A 15,093-nucleotide genomic window follows, 5' to 3' on the forward strand; every position below is an offset into this window, starting at 1 on the left:
CCAGCAATTTAGAGATTCAATTGCTTACATTTAATATGGATGCTTGGCATCATCTTTCCCATTTCAGTCATGTTCATGGGTATATTGACAGCCCACTGATGTTCCAATTATCTTTTCCCTCATGAAAATCATATAGTATATCTATAATAATCATATAGTAATCTGGATATTTATTTTCCTTTTCTATGCTTGCCTTCATGAAAGGTCTCTTGGTTACTTCTACACACCGGCAAGGCTGTGCTGTTATTATTGAGTTATAAGTTTTCTTAAGATGTTTCTAAGATAGGTACTTACCTTAGTACTTATTGAGTACTGTAGTGGTATTATTTTTATCCTGTTCTGATTCATCCAGGCTATTTTAATAGGCGAAGTATATTAGAGTTTCTTCCTCGACTATTCTGAATAGCTTCCTTTATTAGGAAGCATGAGGTTTTATAGAAGAAAAGACTTTATACAGGGACTGGGGGATGGCTATTATCTTTTGGCAAATGTGGCCTAGAGCCAGTTTTTATGAACAAAGTTTTATTAGGACAGAGTCATATTACTTCATTGACATGTTGATCACAGTTGCATTTTGTGCTACAAAAGCAAAGTTAAGTAGCTATAAGAGAGACCGTGTGGCTTCCCGAGTCTAAGCTGCCTATTATCTGTCCCTTTATAGGAAAGGTTTGCCAACTGCCAATTTATAACATTGGCTTTGGTGTTCCTAGCCAACTTCTAGGCAAGAGAAAAGAAGCCTGTCATTTCCTTCAAGTAGGCAAAGTAACTTCTTTGATTCCCTTCTGTTCTCTAGGCTGAAGAACAAATATCCCTCCAGCATTCCCTGGAATTGACTTGCCCGGTTCTGTGCCACCCTGGCCCTCCTTCAGTGGTTACTTCTTTTCATACTTCCATGCCCAAAGTTATCCTAAGAATTTTTGGCACTCACATAGTCACAGCAAGAGAGAAAGCCACTCATTCATTCCTTTAACTTGGGCACTTCAGCTTTTGAACATCAGGGCAGATTTGGTTCCGATTAGGGATATGGTCAGTTACAGAGCCCATGTGCGTTCTCTCCTGGGTATCTTCTCAAGGTCACTTACTCATCTCTTTATCACCTTATTTAACAATATAGATGTCATGGCTTCTGTTTTCTGTGCACTTTACTTATAGTTATTTGAGTCTAAATATAAGATACTGCATTTATCCCTGTTGAATACTGCCGACTGTGATTCACATTCCAACCGTCATGAAGAACCAGGCTGTTGTTATGGCAAGTTTTGCCACAACCCATTCAATACAACACATAAACACATCGTCATCATTGACTTATTTGTAACTGCAGGTCTACTTGCCTTCAGCAGAGAAGGCTCATCTTTCCTTTAAGTGATGCCAGATGAAGTCCTCAGGCATCCTCCCCATCAATTCCCTCTCTTGTCTCTTCAATGGAGTAGTCAAGGAGCTGCCATCCAAAAATGCAGTTTTCAGGAAGAACCAGACAGAAGCTATATTGGCCATTTTAGTCTAAGTCCTAGGAAGAAATTAAGCTCTTTTGTTAGTTGAGGCTTTCTGCTAGCTTGTTTGTTTGGTTAGTTTGATAGGTCGGCCGGTTCATTGTGCTGTTCATTTCTTTGTCAATGGTATCTCAAATTATTCTCCATTTTAGAGGGACAGGACAAATGAATCCTCATCTTGATGGTTTAAACATGTCAAGCCACATGAAAGGTTTGATCATCCTGGAACTCAGCTGAATTTTTCATTCCATAAGAAACAAAACAATGTCTTCAGCAAACAGCAAAAAGAGGATGCTCCAAGATACCTGTATCCAAGTTGGAGGCTGTGTTGTAGAGGATAGCCTCAGACCTTCTTTACCATTTAATTAAATTCAAGGGTACTAAAAATACTCCTGCCCTTCCTTAGGCCTCTGAAAGATGCTATGAAGTTTGGTTAGTGTTGTTGGGCTTTCGAAATCACTCTAAAATAAATAAGTTTTGACAGACCAACATTTTGGGTATCTCTGGGGCCACAGAGTAATGCAACCCAAACATGTATAAAGTAATCTAGACTTTGCATCTTTAATTATTTAGCATTTTTAAATTTTAAGGTGAACCCTATTCTCTTGTTCATGCAAGGGTGGACAAGTCTTGCATATTTAGGGTGCTGAAGAGCACATGAATCTGTAATCTTGTATCCCATCTTTAGTGATAATCTCACTTCATTAGCACTACTATATGACAGGGTTAATCTTGTAACCTCTTAGTGCCCCAGAAATCTAATTTATCAAATAGAGAAAAGAAAATGAGAAATATCTACTGAAACCCCAAAGAACTGACTACTAAATCTACAAAGCAGAAATGTTTTAAGCCCCATCCACCCTGCAACCAGGTGGGGAAAAAGAACAAAACAGCCAACAGAAGGTAGAATTAAAGACTCTGCCTGCTAGTTACCTCACATACCCTTTTGCAGGCTTCGTTTTCCCACATTCACACTGCCATCTGTTCAGAAAGGGTGGGCTGATTAAATGAGGTCACGCTTATGTGATAGCCCCATAAACCCTAGGAACATCTGAGTAGATAAATGGATGACAGTAAGACAGGTCACATGACTCAGTTGAGTTCTAGGGCGCTAGTACTGAAAAAACAGTAGGAAGAGCTTGAGCTTTAGTCTGTTGAGCTGACCCTATGAGATGGTAAAGATCTGAACAGGCAGCAGGGGCATCCAGCTGTGCAGTGACCATGTAAGCTGTAGATGGGCTCAAAGAAGCAAGAAGAGAGGAAGAAGTAACTGTGCTGAGTGAGGACCTGATGAGAGATGGGGGTGAATTTGGAGTTAGAATCCAGCTGTCTGGTACTGCTCCTGAATTCCTTGGTCTTGGCAAGATCATTACATTTTTCTCTCCCTCAGTTTCATCATTTGTAAAAACAGGGATGGTATTAGGATCTCTTGGTGGTTGTAAAGATTTAACTTACTCGGATGTCTAGAATTTTCAAGTTTCCCATCTAAATTATATGTTGCCCTGCTCTAGAACTGGGCCAATAATCATGAGCAAAACAAATCCATGTTTGTTTTGGATTGGCATTCTAGAGCAGTCAAAGAGGAGAAACTGCATTCACTCTTAGTAGGTACCATGGTGAGAAATAAGATACATAGAAATTGACATGAGATGAACAGATTTTTCTTTACATGGAAAGACAAGACAATATATCTGTTCTACTGGTTCATGAAGCATGTAGAAGAAGGTATCATATGCTGTTATGTGTCCCTGAGATGGAGGTACCCTTTCCACCTTTGTCCAACAAAGCAATCCTCATGAAAATTTTTATGGATAGTTTTTCTCCCAAAATCCACTTGAATAGAGAGAGAAAAAAAGGTCTCCAGCTGGGACAGTTCTGAAGGGCCTTCCTAGGACTCTCGTGTTTTTTTAGAATCACAATTAAATTTCACAAAGGACAAATTTCTATCCTATCCTGATTCCAACCTCCTTGAAGGTATTGTTTTGGACTTGCATCTTAGTTGACATCTACCAAACAAGTATATGACCTCAGACTCATACACTCTTTCCGTATCTACACTGTAATTGAAGCTACATAAATGACCCAACATCTTTTAGCAGAAAGTTTTCTATGTAGTTGTCTGATGTAGAACCTCCTTCAGCCAATGGCCTTTGATAGGCTGGACCAGGTTAACGCATGGCTTTGGGTACCAAAATGCCACGGTTCCACCCACTGGCCCCTCTCCCTTCCAGTACTCCACACCTGGATTCCCATTCCTGTTCTGTGAGTTTTCCCTTTTCATAAAAACAAAAAAACAAAAACAAAAAAACCTTAGTATACCCTATTTGGAGTTAGTGTGGTGTTATTTAATTCACATTCTCCCCACCTGACGCGTTCCACAGTTTTCCCATGGGGCTGCCTGCCTTGTTAGCCTTTTTCTTTTCCTTCTTCTTTGTGCTTACCACTATTTCAGTCTGCTTCAGTCAATGTGAAAGTAGGAAACCTCTGGGATTTTGGAGTAACCCAAAACAAAGCCATGAAATCAAAAATGGAGATGTCAATTTCAGTAGCAGAAGATTGGCCCCATAAACACTCAACTGTGTTGCAATGCACCTTAAATTGGAAACAGTACTAGATCTCTATGTTTATTGCTTTTTTCATACAAAATCTCTGTGCCTTTGTAGTATGCTAGTGATAGCTTATTTTTTGGTTTTTTGTTGTTGTTGTTGTTTTTATTTATTTATTTATTAAAGATTTCTGCCTCCTCTCCTCCACCGCCTCCCATTTCCCTCCCTCTCCCCCAACCAAGTCCCCATCCCTGATCAGCCCAAAGAGCAGTCCGGGTTCCCTGCCGTGTGGGAAGTCCAAGGACCTCCCACCTCCTTCCAGGTCTAGTAAGGTGAGCATCCAAACTGCCTAGGCTTCTACAAAGCCAGTACGTGCAGTAGGATCAAAACCCAGTGTCATTGTTCTTGACTTCTCAGCAGTCCTCATTGTCGGCTATGTTCAGCGAGTCTGGTTTTATCCCATGCTTTTTCAGACCCAGTCCATCTGGCCTTGGTGAGTTTCCGAAAGAACATCCCGATTGTCTCAGTGTGTGGGTGCACCCCTCGCGGTCCTGAGTTCCTTGCTCGTGCTCTCTCTCCTTCTGCTCCTGATTTGGACCTTGGGATTTCAGTCCGGTGTTCCAGTTTGGGCCTCTGTCTCTGTCTGCTTTCATCTCCCGATGAAAGTTAATCTCCAGGAGGATGACTATATGTCTTTCTTTGGGTTCACCTTCTTATTTAGCTTCTCTAGGATCACGAATTATGGGCTCAATATCCTTTATTTATGGCTAGAAACCAAATATGAGTGAGTACATTTATATAAATGTAAAATTTTCTTCCAAAATAAAATTGAGAGAGTGGGGTGGTATTCATCTTGCAACATAAATTAATGTTTTAGGTGCTCAAACAGTGGGGTTTTTTTCCTAACCTCACTTCTCTTCTGGATGTTGATAATATCTGGCTTTGGCTTCAGGCTAGACCACTGGATTCAGAAGTGTGAGAAGTTGGCACCACAATAAGAAACCACCCGGATGAGAAGAAGGAAGATAGGAAGTCTCCACAGGTTAATAAGGTATTTCCATGTTGCAGATAGGAGAGAGGAATGCAGGAGTCTGTGTCTCCTCTGTATGATCTTAGCAAAAGCACGCTTTCATATTGCATGTCCAAAACTCAAAGGAAATAACAATTGAGTCCAGTACCAAGTAAGGTTTATTAAGCACCAGCTATGCACTGCAGCCTACTCTAGTCGTTATGGTAACTGTATTTATATACCTTTACATGAAGATGGTATTAGATGCACTTTGAAGATCTGAAAACTGAAGTTCTAAACACGAGCCTTTCCAAAAATTTCCCAAATGAGCGCTTCAAATTAGATTGGCTGACTTCCAGTGTTGAACTAAAAGGTAACAATTCATTTTAGTAATCACTGAAAATATAGCTCAGAAAATAGAGCCCCCAGTTTATACTGCATACAGCATTACTTTTGCCTCTGTGGAGATGCAACATTAAAGATCTCTGGAATCAGAGAATCAGATCTCTGCATCAGAGAATTAAGTTCTCCAGGCTCACACACAAGTCTGAATAAAAGCATCACACCTATTCTGATAATGTTTATAAGAACTAGTGATTCTTCTTCTCCTCTTCCTCCTTTTCTCCTCCTCCTCTTCTTCTTCTTGTTCAGCTTTTCCCCTCCCTCCTAACCTCCCTCATCACTTCCATGCCTATGGTTGTCTCTCTTAAATTCCAATGACTCTGAATTTTACTGAGTCAGTGATGGCCTCCATTCATTTCAGAGTCTTGAAAGAATTCCCAAACCAGAGATGGGAATCCCTTTTGAGTCATTAAAACAAAGGTTTCTTAGCCATCCAATGACGTCCATTAGATTTCAGAGAGTCCAGAGGATTCTATCCAGCAGAACTAGAAGATATGGCATTAAAATATAAGTTGAGACTGTTCCATTGTTTGAGCAATATACCCTTTAGCACTGCCCCTCTATATGACTTAATTTTTTCACCTGCCAAGTAAGAAAGTATATGGCTCCATGTAGCGATAATATGAACAAGATGTACATCTTTTGGCCTGCTCCTAAAATACCTGCTAACCTGTTTTGAAAACCTAATGTTAGATATTGGCTGTTTAAATAAAAGGTTCTAATTGTCCTTCTTTAGCTGTTAGCAGCCTTTAAGAACTGCCCATTGCCTGGTGCGTGCACTTGAATTTGGCCTAATATCTTTTGTGACCTAATCCCAAAGTCTCTCAGCATATCTCTTTCCCATGACAGTGACCCAAGAGGTACCTTTCCTTAGACAAACTGCTAACTTTCATTCTACCCTGTATGTCACCTTGGCAATGAAAAGGGCCCTTTTTCTAGCTTCTATCTGCCTGTGAAATCAAGGGAACAGTTGAAAGCCCACTGAGAGGGTGCCTTAAGAGGCTTCCCATGCCTCTGCTCCTCTAGCCCTGCCCTGAGTTCCATGCTCTATGTTCTTATTGCTAGCCAAGACAAAAAGAATCTATGTCCATAATACTCTCCAGTACTGATAGAATCAGAGCCCAGCAATTCAGGTTCCCTGTCTCCTCATTTTCCTCTTTGTGCAGATGATTCTGTTAAAAAGAAAAACTAGGAACTCTGGAAGACAGATGAATCCTCAAGGGTGTCAACCATGTCTTCTAAAGTTAATTTATCTAGTCATCTAATAAAATTGTAGAAATTCAATTGACTAGACCACATGGCTCACTTGTGGCTAGCTGTGTCTCCTCAAATAAGCTAAGGAGACTTGAGTAGAGAGGCTCTTTGGATAATAAACAAGAACAAAAGTGAAATACAAGGCTGTAATTCCATTAAGGATCTCTGACGGTGACTGAAACTGCTAAAGCCAGCTTCTGAGGACAGCAGCAATGATGGTCCCTGTGAACCCATTAGTCTCTGTGATGTTTGCAGAAGCCACTTTTTCGTTTCCGGCTTTCCAGACACGAAATAATCACTCAGAAAGTGTATTGATGAAATCACTGTTAGGCCTATTAGATTATGCATATTTCTAGATAACTTGTATCTTGAACTAACCCATTTCTATTATATTTTGCCACGAGGCTCATGGCCTACCATCAAGGTCATCTGGATGACAGCTCTCATCTTTCTCTTCTGGCAGCTCCACGGCATCTCTCTGACCTGTCTGCTCTCTCTCTATGTATCTCTTCCAGCAAGGCTATATTCTGTTAAGCCATTGGCCAAAAAAACCTTCTTTATTAACCAATAAAAGCAACACATATACAGAAGGACTTCTCACACCATTTTCCATTTTCTGTTTAAATAAAAAGGAAGGTTTTAACTTTAACAGTAAAAGCACATTTAACAAAATATATATCAAGCAATAATTACAAGTACAATATTTATATCTAATTTATCTTTTATCATAACTAAGGAAAACTATATCTATTCTTCGACTCCATCAAGGACTCCAGAAGGATATAATATTACCTAAGTAAACAGAAAGTACATTGTGAGCAACTTCCGAAACTCTAGAATTGACAGAGACAGCTTGCTGCCTGGACAGTGACCCAAAGTTCTTCTGTAACATGGGGGCATCCATCTTCAGCCTACTGGCCCATAGTATCTGGCAGACTTTCCATGAAGCAGGAAATTTGAAGATCTGTTTACCTTATAACAACAATTTGTCAGTTTGTGTAACAATGCTGTGTGCAAATGAAGAATTCACAGTGTATCAATGAAGCAAATACATCTCATTCGAGGGGTACTTCGTGTTCACAGCATCAAAATGCAGCTCTCCAGTAAAAAAACATTACTATATGCAAGTAATTGACACTTTGGGGTACATAAAATCCACAGGCAGGAAGGTTTCATTTTTGGAACTGATCAGTCCTAAGTTCTCACCAGAAATTGGAGGTAGAGATGATTGATGCACTGTGAGAAAGTGGAAGAAAAGTGTTAATTCAGCCAAGACATAAGATGATATCTTTGTCCTCCACTGTGAAAAAGCCATCTTTATGGGGCTTTTTGAAATCCAGAACTGCAGGCAGGTAAGCTGTTGAATTGTTCCTGTTCTACAATGGAAGGAAAACTGAGCCTCTATGGTGGTGTAGGAGGTCCTTCTGTATTTGTGTTGCTTTCATTGGTTAAATAAAGAAACTGCCTTAGCCTAGTTGATAGGGTGGAATTCAGGTAGGCGGGGAAGACAGAACAGAATTCTAGGAGGAAGAAAGCAGAGACAGACAGATGCCATGGTTTTCCTGCTTGAGACAGACACTAGTTAGACTCATGCTGGTAAGCCACAGTCAAGTGGCAATACACATTAATGGAGATGGTTTAAACTAATATGTGAGAGTTAGCAAATAAGGGGCTGGAGATAATAGGCCAGGCAGTAATTTAATTAATACAATTTCTGTGTGGTTATTTTGGGGGTTAAGCTAGCCAGGCAGCAGGATGCAGCCCGTTCCTCTTACTACATTATGGCCTTGCAAGAATTTCTCAAAGTCAGGCCTAGTACAAAATGAGTGCTAGAAATGGTCCTCAGGCCTATGCTCTTTCCACTCCACTAAACATCCTCTCTGCCCAGGAGGCTTCAGGAACCATCAAAAAAAGAAAGAGCAAATTAGAAACTGAGCTTCTATAGAAAGGAAATGGAAAGTTCTGCATCCCAGGGGGAAATGTCCCAGAGGCTATTACACGGCTACAACACTAACTTCCATATTGCCATTGCTATTATTAATGTTGAGCTCACTTTTTCTACCTATGCTCTTTATTCACTGTTCATGAAATGTGTTTTACTGATGACTGAACAGAATGTGTCGAGCATAAGTGTGCAAAATTTGGTTTGAGAGAGACATGGATCCAAATACCAGCTCTACTTCTTACAAACAGCCTGAATAAGGACAAATTGACTAGTCCCTTTGTCCTGTGGTCTTGGTATTTGGTTTCAGTTTCAGTTTTTAGTTCCTATCTTTAATAAAGAACTCACACTAGATTTTTCACTAAATAAGGTACAAAGCAGCAAATGGAGTATGTTTAACAGAGTTCACCTCGCACACAGTAGGTATGCAGCACAAGTGAGCATATAAAGGATCCCTTAACAAATGTGTAGTTTGCTATGGCCATGGCATCACCCAGGTCATCGGGTCTTGGGGCTGCCCTGGAGGCCTTTCCTTTAGTCAAGATTTGTGATTTGTGAAGAAGGGACAGGCTCAGCATTAGAGATCCCATCATCTTCTTCTGGTTTGTGTCTTTGGAAGTCAATCAGTATCTTCATTTACTAGCAAAGCTGTGCCTTGTTGACAGCTGCTGACTGGTCAGTTCAAGTGAGAAATTAAGGAAGCACCTGAGATAGTCTGTAAATTGAGACTGCACTTTTGTTTCCCAGCTGCCCTGACCCAAATAATCACACAGAAACTATATTAACTACAGCACTGTTTGGCCAATGGTTCAGGTATATTCCTAGGTAGCTCTTACATCTTAAATTAACCAATTTCTATTAATCTATCTATCACCACAAGGCTGTGGCTTACTGGTGAGGTTCTGGCATCTTTCTCCTTTGGCAACTACATGCCATCTGCCTGACTCTGCCTTCTTTTCTACTCTGACTCTACTTGGATTTCCCACCTTGCTATATTCTGCCCTGCCAAAGGCAAAAACAACTTCTTTATGAACCAATGATAATAAAACATATTTACAGCATACAGAGAGGAATCCCACATGAATGGCCCTCAAACATGATAGTCTATTGAAAATTTCTGGAGCCCCCAGTGAATACCAATCTCTTTATAAGACATACACATCCATATTTTCCCACATAAGTCTTGCAAACAACCTATGAGTTAAGTCTGGAAATATAAAACTCTCCATGTTTAAGGGAAGAAACTGAGGTTTGATATTACCCAAGCTTGCTTAGCTACTAAATTAGGTGGCCACAATTCCTACTCTACTATTCTTTGTCCCTCCTCTAGAGCCATGTAGCACTGCCCCACCAAGTCACCATCATGGTAGCATCCAAGAGAAAGTGCCCAGCAATGCACAAGGACTGCTAGCATCCTCAGTACTGACTCAACAGCAAGGAGAAGCTGTACTCTTTTCACACTCTGGTTTAGATTTAAGTAAGTTTCTAGCTATTAAGTAGATGATTCATTTCAGAATTTCACATTGTCTATTGTGCTTTTCCAGAAAGCCATTTGGAAAATGTATTTCTTTACAAATGATTTTTAAAAGTTATTTTGCAAAGAGAAAAACCTTTGCTTCTTGTTCACCCTCTACTTGGGGTACTGGGTTCAGGTCTCATGACAGACAGAGCACTGGAGCTTCACCACCTGCCCTTGAAAAGCTTACACTCTATTAGACAGAGCAGGCACACATTGAACTACCAAAGAATTACACAATCAGATGACTGCCACAAAGAGAAGTCCAGAATGTAGGTGTATGGGGCATAGCTCAGGCTCTTGAGGTCAAAAAGCACATTCTGATAAGGAGATACTGAAGAACAAACCTAAGGATTAGCAAAAAGGAAGCATGAGGATTAGCAACTGAATGGATGAGTAATGACTCCCAAGACACAAAACAACACTTGGGAAGTTCCAGGGATTAGAAAGGAGACTCTTCAGGGAACAGACAGAAAGGTAGTATGGCTGAAGCATAGTAACCAAACATAAAAAGAAAACAAATACCAGGACAATGGAAGGATAGCACAGTTTTAGAAAAAAGGAAACTGTATTAGTGCAACACTCCAGCCCAAAGCTCATTCCAGCATCTGATACTTACCAAAGCTAACCTTGAACCAATGAAAGTTCAGTTAGTTGGTTTCTCTTTCTCTCCATCATCTTCTGATATCTTCTTTCTCTTCGCTATAATCATCTTATTTTCTAAGGAGAGGAGAAATGGAGAGAAGGAATCTCCTACAAAACTCTGTGTATTGCTCAGCTGTATGTACTGGTGTCTAGAGGAAAACAGAATGACCAGAGTGACCAGAGCCAACCAGCTAACTTCAGGATCAACTCTCCCTTTTCTTCCTTTTGCAGAACACAAGTTGAAAAGTTTCCGTACAACTTTGGAAGTAAGTGAGGTACTGGGTCTGGACCTAACATCCATCAGTTAAGTTCTTCCCTCTTTCCTCTCTGGGTAGGACAGGAAACAAAAAATGTGTGTCATTCAGACAAAGGTGGTTCTTGTAACAACCTAGTCTGATTCAGAATGGCTCAAACATCATAGAAGCATAGTGCTTGCTGCCATGATATCAGAAGTAGCTGTTCCTAATTGGTACTTAGCTCTCATCCACACAGTGAACAGGGGTTTCCTTTTCTCCCCAGTCTGTGCTCATCAGGTTGACAGAACAGATAAAACAAAACAGGAGTGTTTATAAACTCGGCTTGAAAGTGAAAATCTCATTCCCCTTAAATTTGATCCTGTGATCACACCTAAGCACAGAGAAGTGTGTAGAGAACCTAAGAAGAAGGAGAAACTGTAGCATGAATAATAACAGCCCAGAGACAGATATTGGGGTTCAACCTAAAGATAAGAAAAACAAAGCAGCCAAGCCAAGAGAGCTCTTACCTCTAAGAAATCCTCAGACTGAAAGTGAGCAAGTTGCTATCTCATCCCATCTATTTTCCTCTCCAGTGAAGGGGTTAGAAGTGTGTGACTCCCTAGTACTGGGATCAAAGCTGTGAGCTACCACCAACCACCTGGATCTGTTTCTGCATTTATCTTGTGTATCCCAGGGTGGCCTTGAACTCACAGAGATCCATCCATTTGCCTCTTTCTCCCAGATTTTGGGAGAAGGTGTGAGACACCACTGATTGGCCTCTAGTAGCTTAGTTTTACCTTCTGGTCTTCAGGCAAGTTTTATTTACAAAACATAAATAAAATATCATCAAAAGAAACCATTTAAGCAACTAGCCAATCATCTTACCTATAACGCACACAAAATTAAATAGTAGAAAGGCAATGTCCATAAATCACGTTGCTTTCTCCCTACAATACCTCATCCTAAGTACAGGTCAGCAAGGACAATGAATAAGACAGCACTTCCAGTCAATCTAGAAATTCCTATGAATATTACAGAAGCCTTGCTCCTCCATTTATAATCACCCAGTCATAGTGTCTATTTGGCTTCTTCCCCAAAGAAATGCAGTTTTCTAAATCATTCCATTATTATGATTATTGTCATTGTCCTTTGTTTGAGTCACTATCATTGTTTTTTGTTTTTCTCTGAGTCATATGATTGTCTTTACATTGCCTGCCACCATGCTGGTTCCATCCATCTTCACCTCCTTCCTCACCTCCACCTCCCTAGAGTTTTCACTGGCTGGCTCTTTCAACTTGGCCAGTCACAGCCTTCAAGATAAAGCACAAGATCTTTCATGTGACACATTCCAGAACCTGACTCTCCTCGCACATACCCTTCCCTAAACCTCTTTCTGAATCTCATGCTGCCAAAACACAAAATTCCTTCCAGTTTCCTATACTTGTGGGCATAATGAAGTTTTTCTCACACAATGTCATGACTCCTCTTGGGACTCTAAGGGCACATGTGCTGTTAAATTGTGTCTCAGGCATCTCCAGATCATAGAAGCTGCACCCCATCCTCATACTGTTCTGCTGTCCTCTAAGATTTCCCTGAATATAAACCTTCCAACAAATCATCAATACAGCATGGTCTCGTGCTTCACCAATCCTCCTCATGCTCCCTGAAGATCACAGGAAGCACACAATGTTGAAGGCATTCAGGGACAATTTAGAAGCTTGAAGATTGACCTTTTGATTTAGGGCTTGGGGTAGAGGGAGTTACCTAAAATAACCAATGTTCCACAAGATGTATTTTCAGGGAAGACTAATAAGCAAATTCTGGGAAACCTGGTAGATGGATGGAAGACAAGTTGTTAGGAGAAGGGTCGCTTGTTTGTCCCTGCAGCCCAGCCACGAAATAACTACTCAGAAAACCATATTATTTGCAATACTGTTTGACCAATAGCTTAAGCGTATTTCTGGCTAAACTCATATCCTAAACTAACCCATCTCTATTATTCTGTATATCGCCACGTGGCTCCTTGGCTTCTCTCTAACTCCACCTTCCTCCTCCCATGCAATAGGCCAATCCAGTTCTTTATTCATTAACCAATAAAAGCAACACATAGACGGACCTCCCACACCAACAATTGGCATAGCAAAGACAGACAGCAGGTAGGTTTTGTATCAGCATCTGGAGGGTTCTAACTCTATGAGAGGTTAGCTGAATAGCACAGGCACAACAGACTCTAAGCCTCACTGTGTTTATGAACAAAACAGAATTAATAAGTTGGTCTAGACACTTAGCTAGCCTAAGGACATTACACAATAATGAATGCTAACATGCTTTATAAATTCCAATGGTGTTAGCACAGCTAGTATTTAAAATGCAAATCCATCTGTAACAAGAGAGGCTCAACAGACCCCCAGTGGCAAGTCATGTCCCTCCTGAAGTCAGGACGAGTCCTAGAAGCCCTCAGTATTGCTGAGCACTATTTGAGCCTAAGAATATCCCAGATGCCCTGCCACCTGGAATCTAGTTTGTTGTATTGAAAGTGTTGTCAGGTGGAAGAAAGCTGTGATTAACTCTACTGGGCTGTGTGACAGTTACCCGGGGACAAACGGTGGCTTAATATAGGGGAAACTTTTCAAGCTGCCAGAAGTAGCCAAAGACTGCCCAAGGGTAAGAGTCGAGGTATGCTGTGAACCCTAAGGAGTTGGAGACCAGGAGGTCAAAGTTGGAAGGTCACCACTGTAGACTCTCTGTATGAGAGTAATTTGTGCTGGTTGGTTTCTGAGCAACCTTCTGGTTCTAATATTAAATTATCTACCCATGCCACCTGCATATACTTTTCTCAATGTATGTATTTCTCTGATTATAATGATCATTTATGATACAAACTAGTGGATCAAGGGATGTCTTAGTGGATTTGGTCTTGCTATAATAGAATACTTGATCCTGGAAAATTTATGAAATAAAGAGGCTTTTATATGGCTCATGGTTCTGGCAGCTGGAATATCCAAATAGCTTGGTATTATAATTTTGATGTTGGCTTCCATTCACTTGGCTGTGAGAAAAGGAACTAAGTGGGGTCACTATTTCATGCAGCCAACTATAATCATAAAGACTGCACAGACCATCTCATTGCATCTTTACCCAAACCCCACCATCCTTAGTCATTGTGTGGTTTTTACAGACAAAGAGATGAGGGTCACCAAGAGGCTTCATGACCTTCCAGAGTTGGGAGTCTGTGCTGTGGGCAGGGTTCCATGGCAGAGCTCTATGTGCTAGCTCCCTCTCATGCAGCATGTCATGTTTCAACACATAAAGCAAGTTTCCTATCACAGAGATGGGGACCAGTACTGATGCTTGGTGTTTCTGCGCCTTTGATGGACCAGTCAGTCAAACGCAAGTGGTAAAGACAGCAATGATCAGAGAGCCTTCTGCTCCCCTTCAAAGCCCCCCATTCATTGCAAAGATGGATGTACTACAGCTGAAGTGTACCTGAAGTCACAAACTTACCAACCTCCCAGACTCCCAGGTACCACTCTCTTCTGCTTCCTATCCTCAGATACATTAGGCAGTAGAACAGTGGGAAAACTCCCAGACCTTCGTTTCTAGACCTTGTATTTTTCTGGTGTTGACAGCTTAATCCATGTCCGCATTTCCTTTTATGGGGAAAGATAAGACCCTGATGGTAATCGGAGCAGCAGGGTAGGAAATGCCACATTCTTCCATGTAAATATTTGACTAAGCTTTCTCTAGGCCATGCATCATTGTGCAGAGCCCCAGAAGGGCTTTGGGTCCACAGATCAGCAAGAACGATAGCCTGGTAATGAATTATGAGATAGGGTTGTTTAAAAACCAAGGCCTGAGCAGTGTATTCTAGGGGTGGCCCTGTGCTATGTGACCAAGGATTGTTCTAAAGCAGACAAAGATAGAGAGAAGTTGATCTATTGGGTTGAGTTTTCTTTTCTGGTTCAGTATTCTATGAAGAAGGAGATTGGCCCGGATGGCACTAAGATAGAAATTACTCCAAATATGTAGCTAATTTGTAGATCTTTACAA

This window comes from Microtus oregoni, unplaced genomic scaffold (genome assembly GCF_018167655.1).
Source record: "Microtus oregoni isolate MIOR12 unplaced genomic scaffold, Mior012 000022F_ref0000154, whole genome shotgun sequence".
NCBI lineage: Eukaryota > Metazoa > Chordata > Mammalia > Rodentia > Cricetidae > Microtus > Microtus oregoni.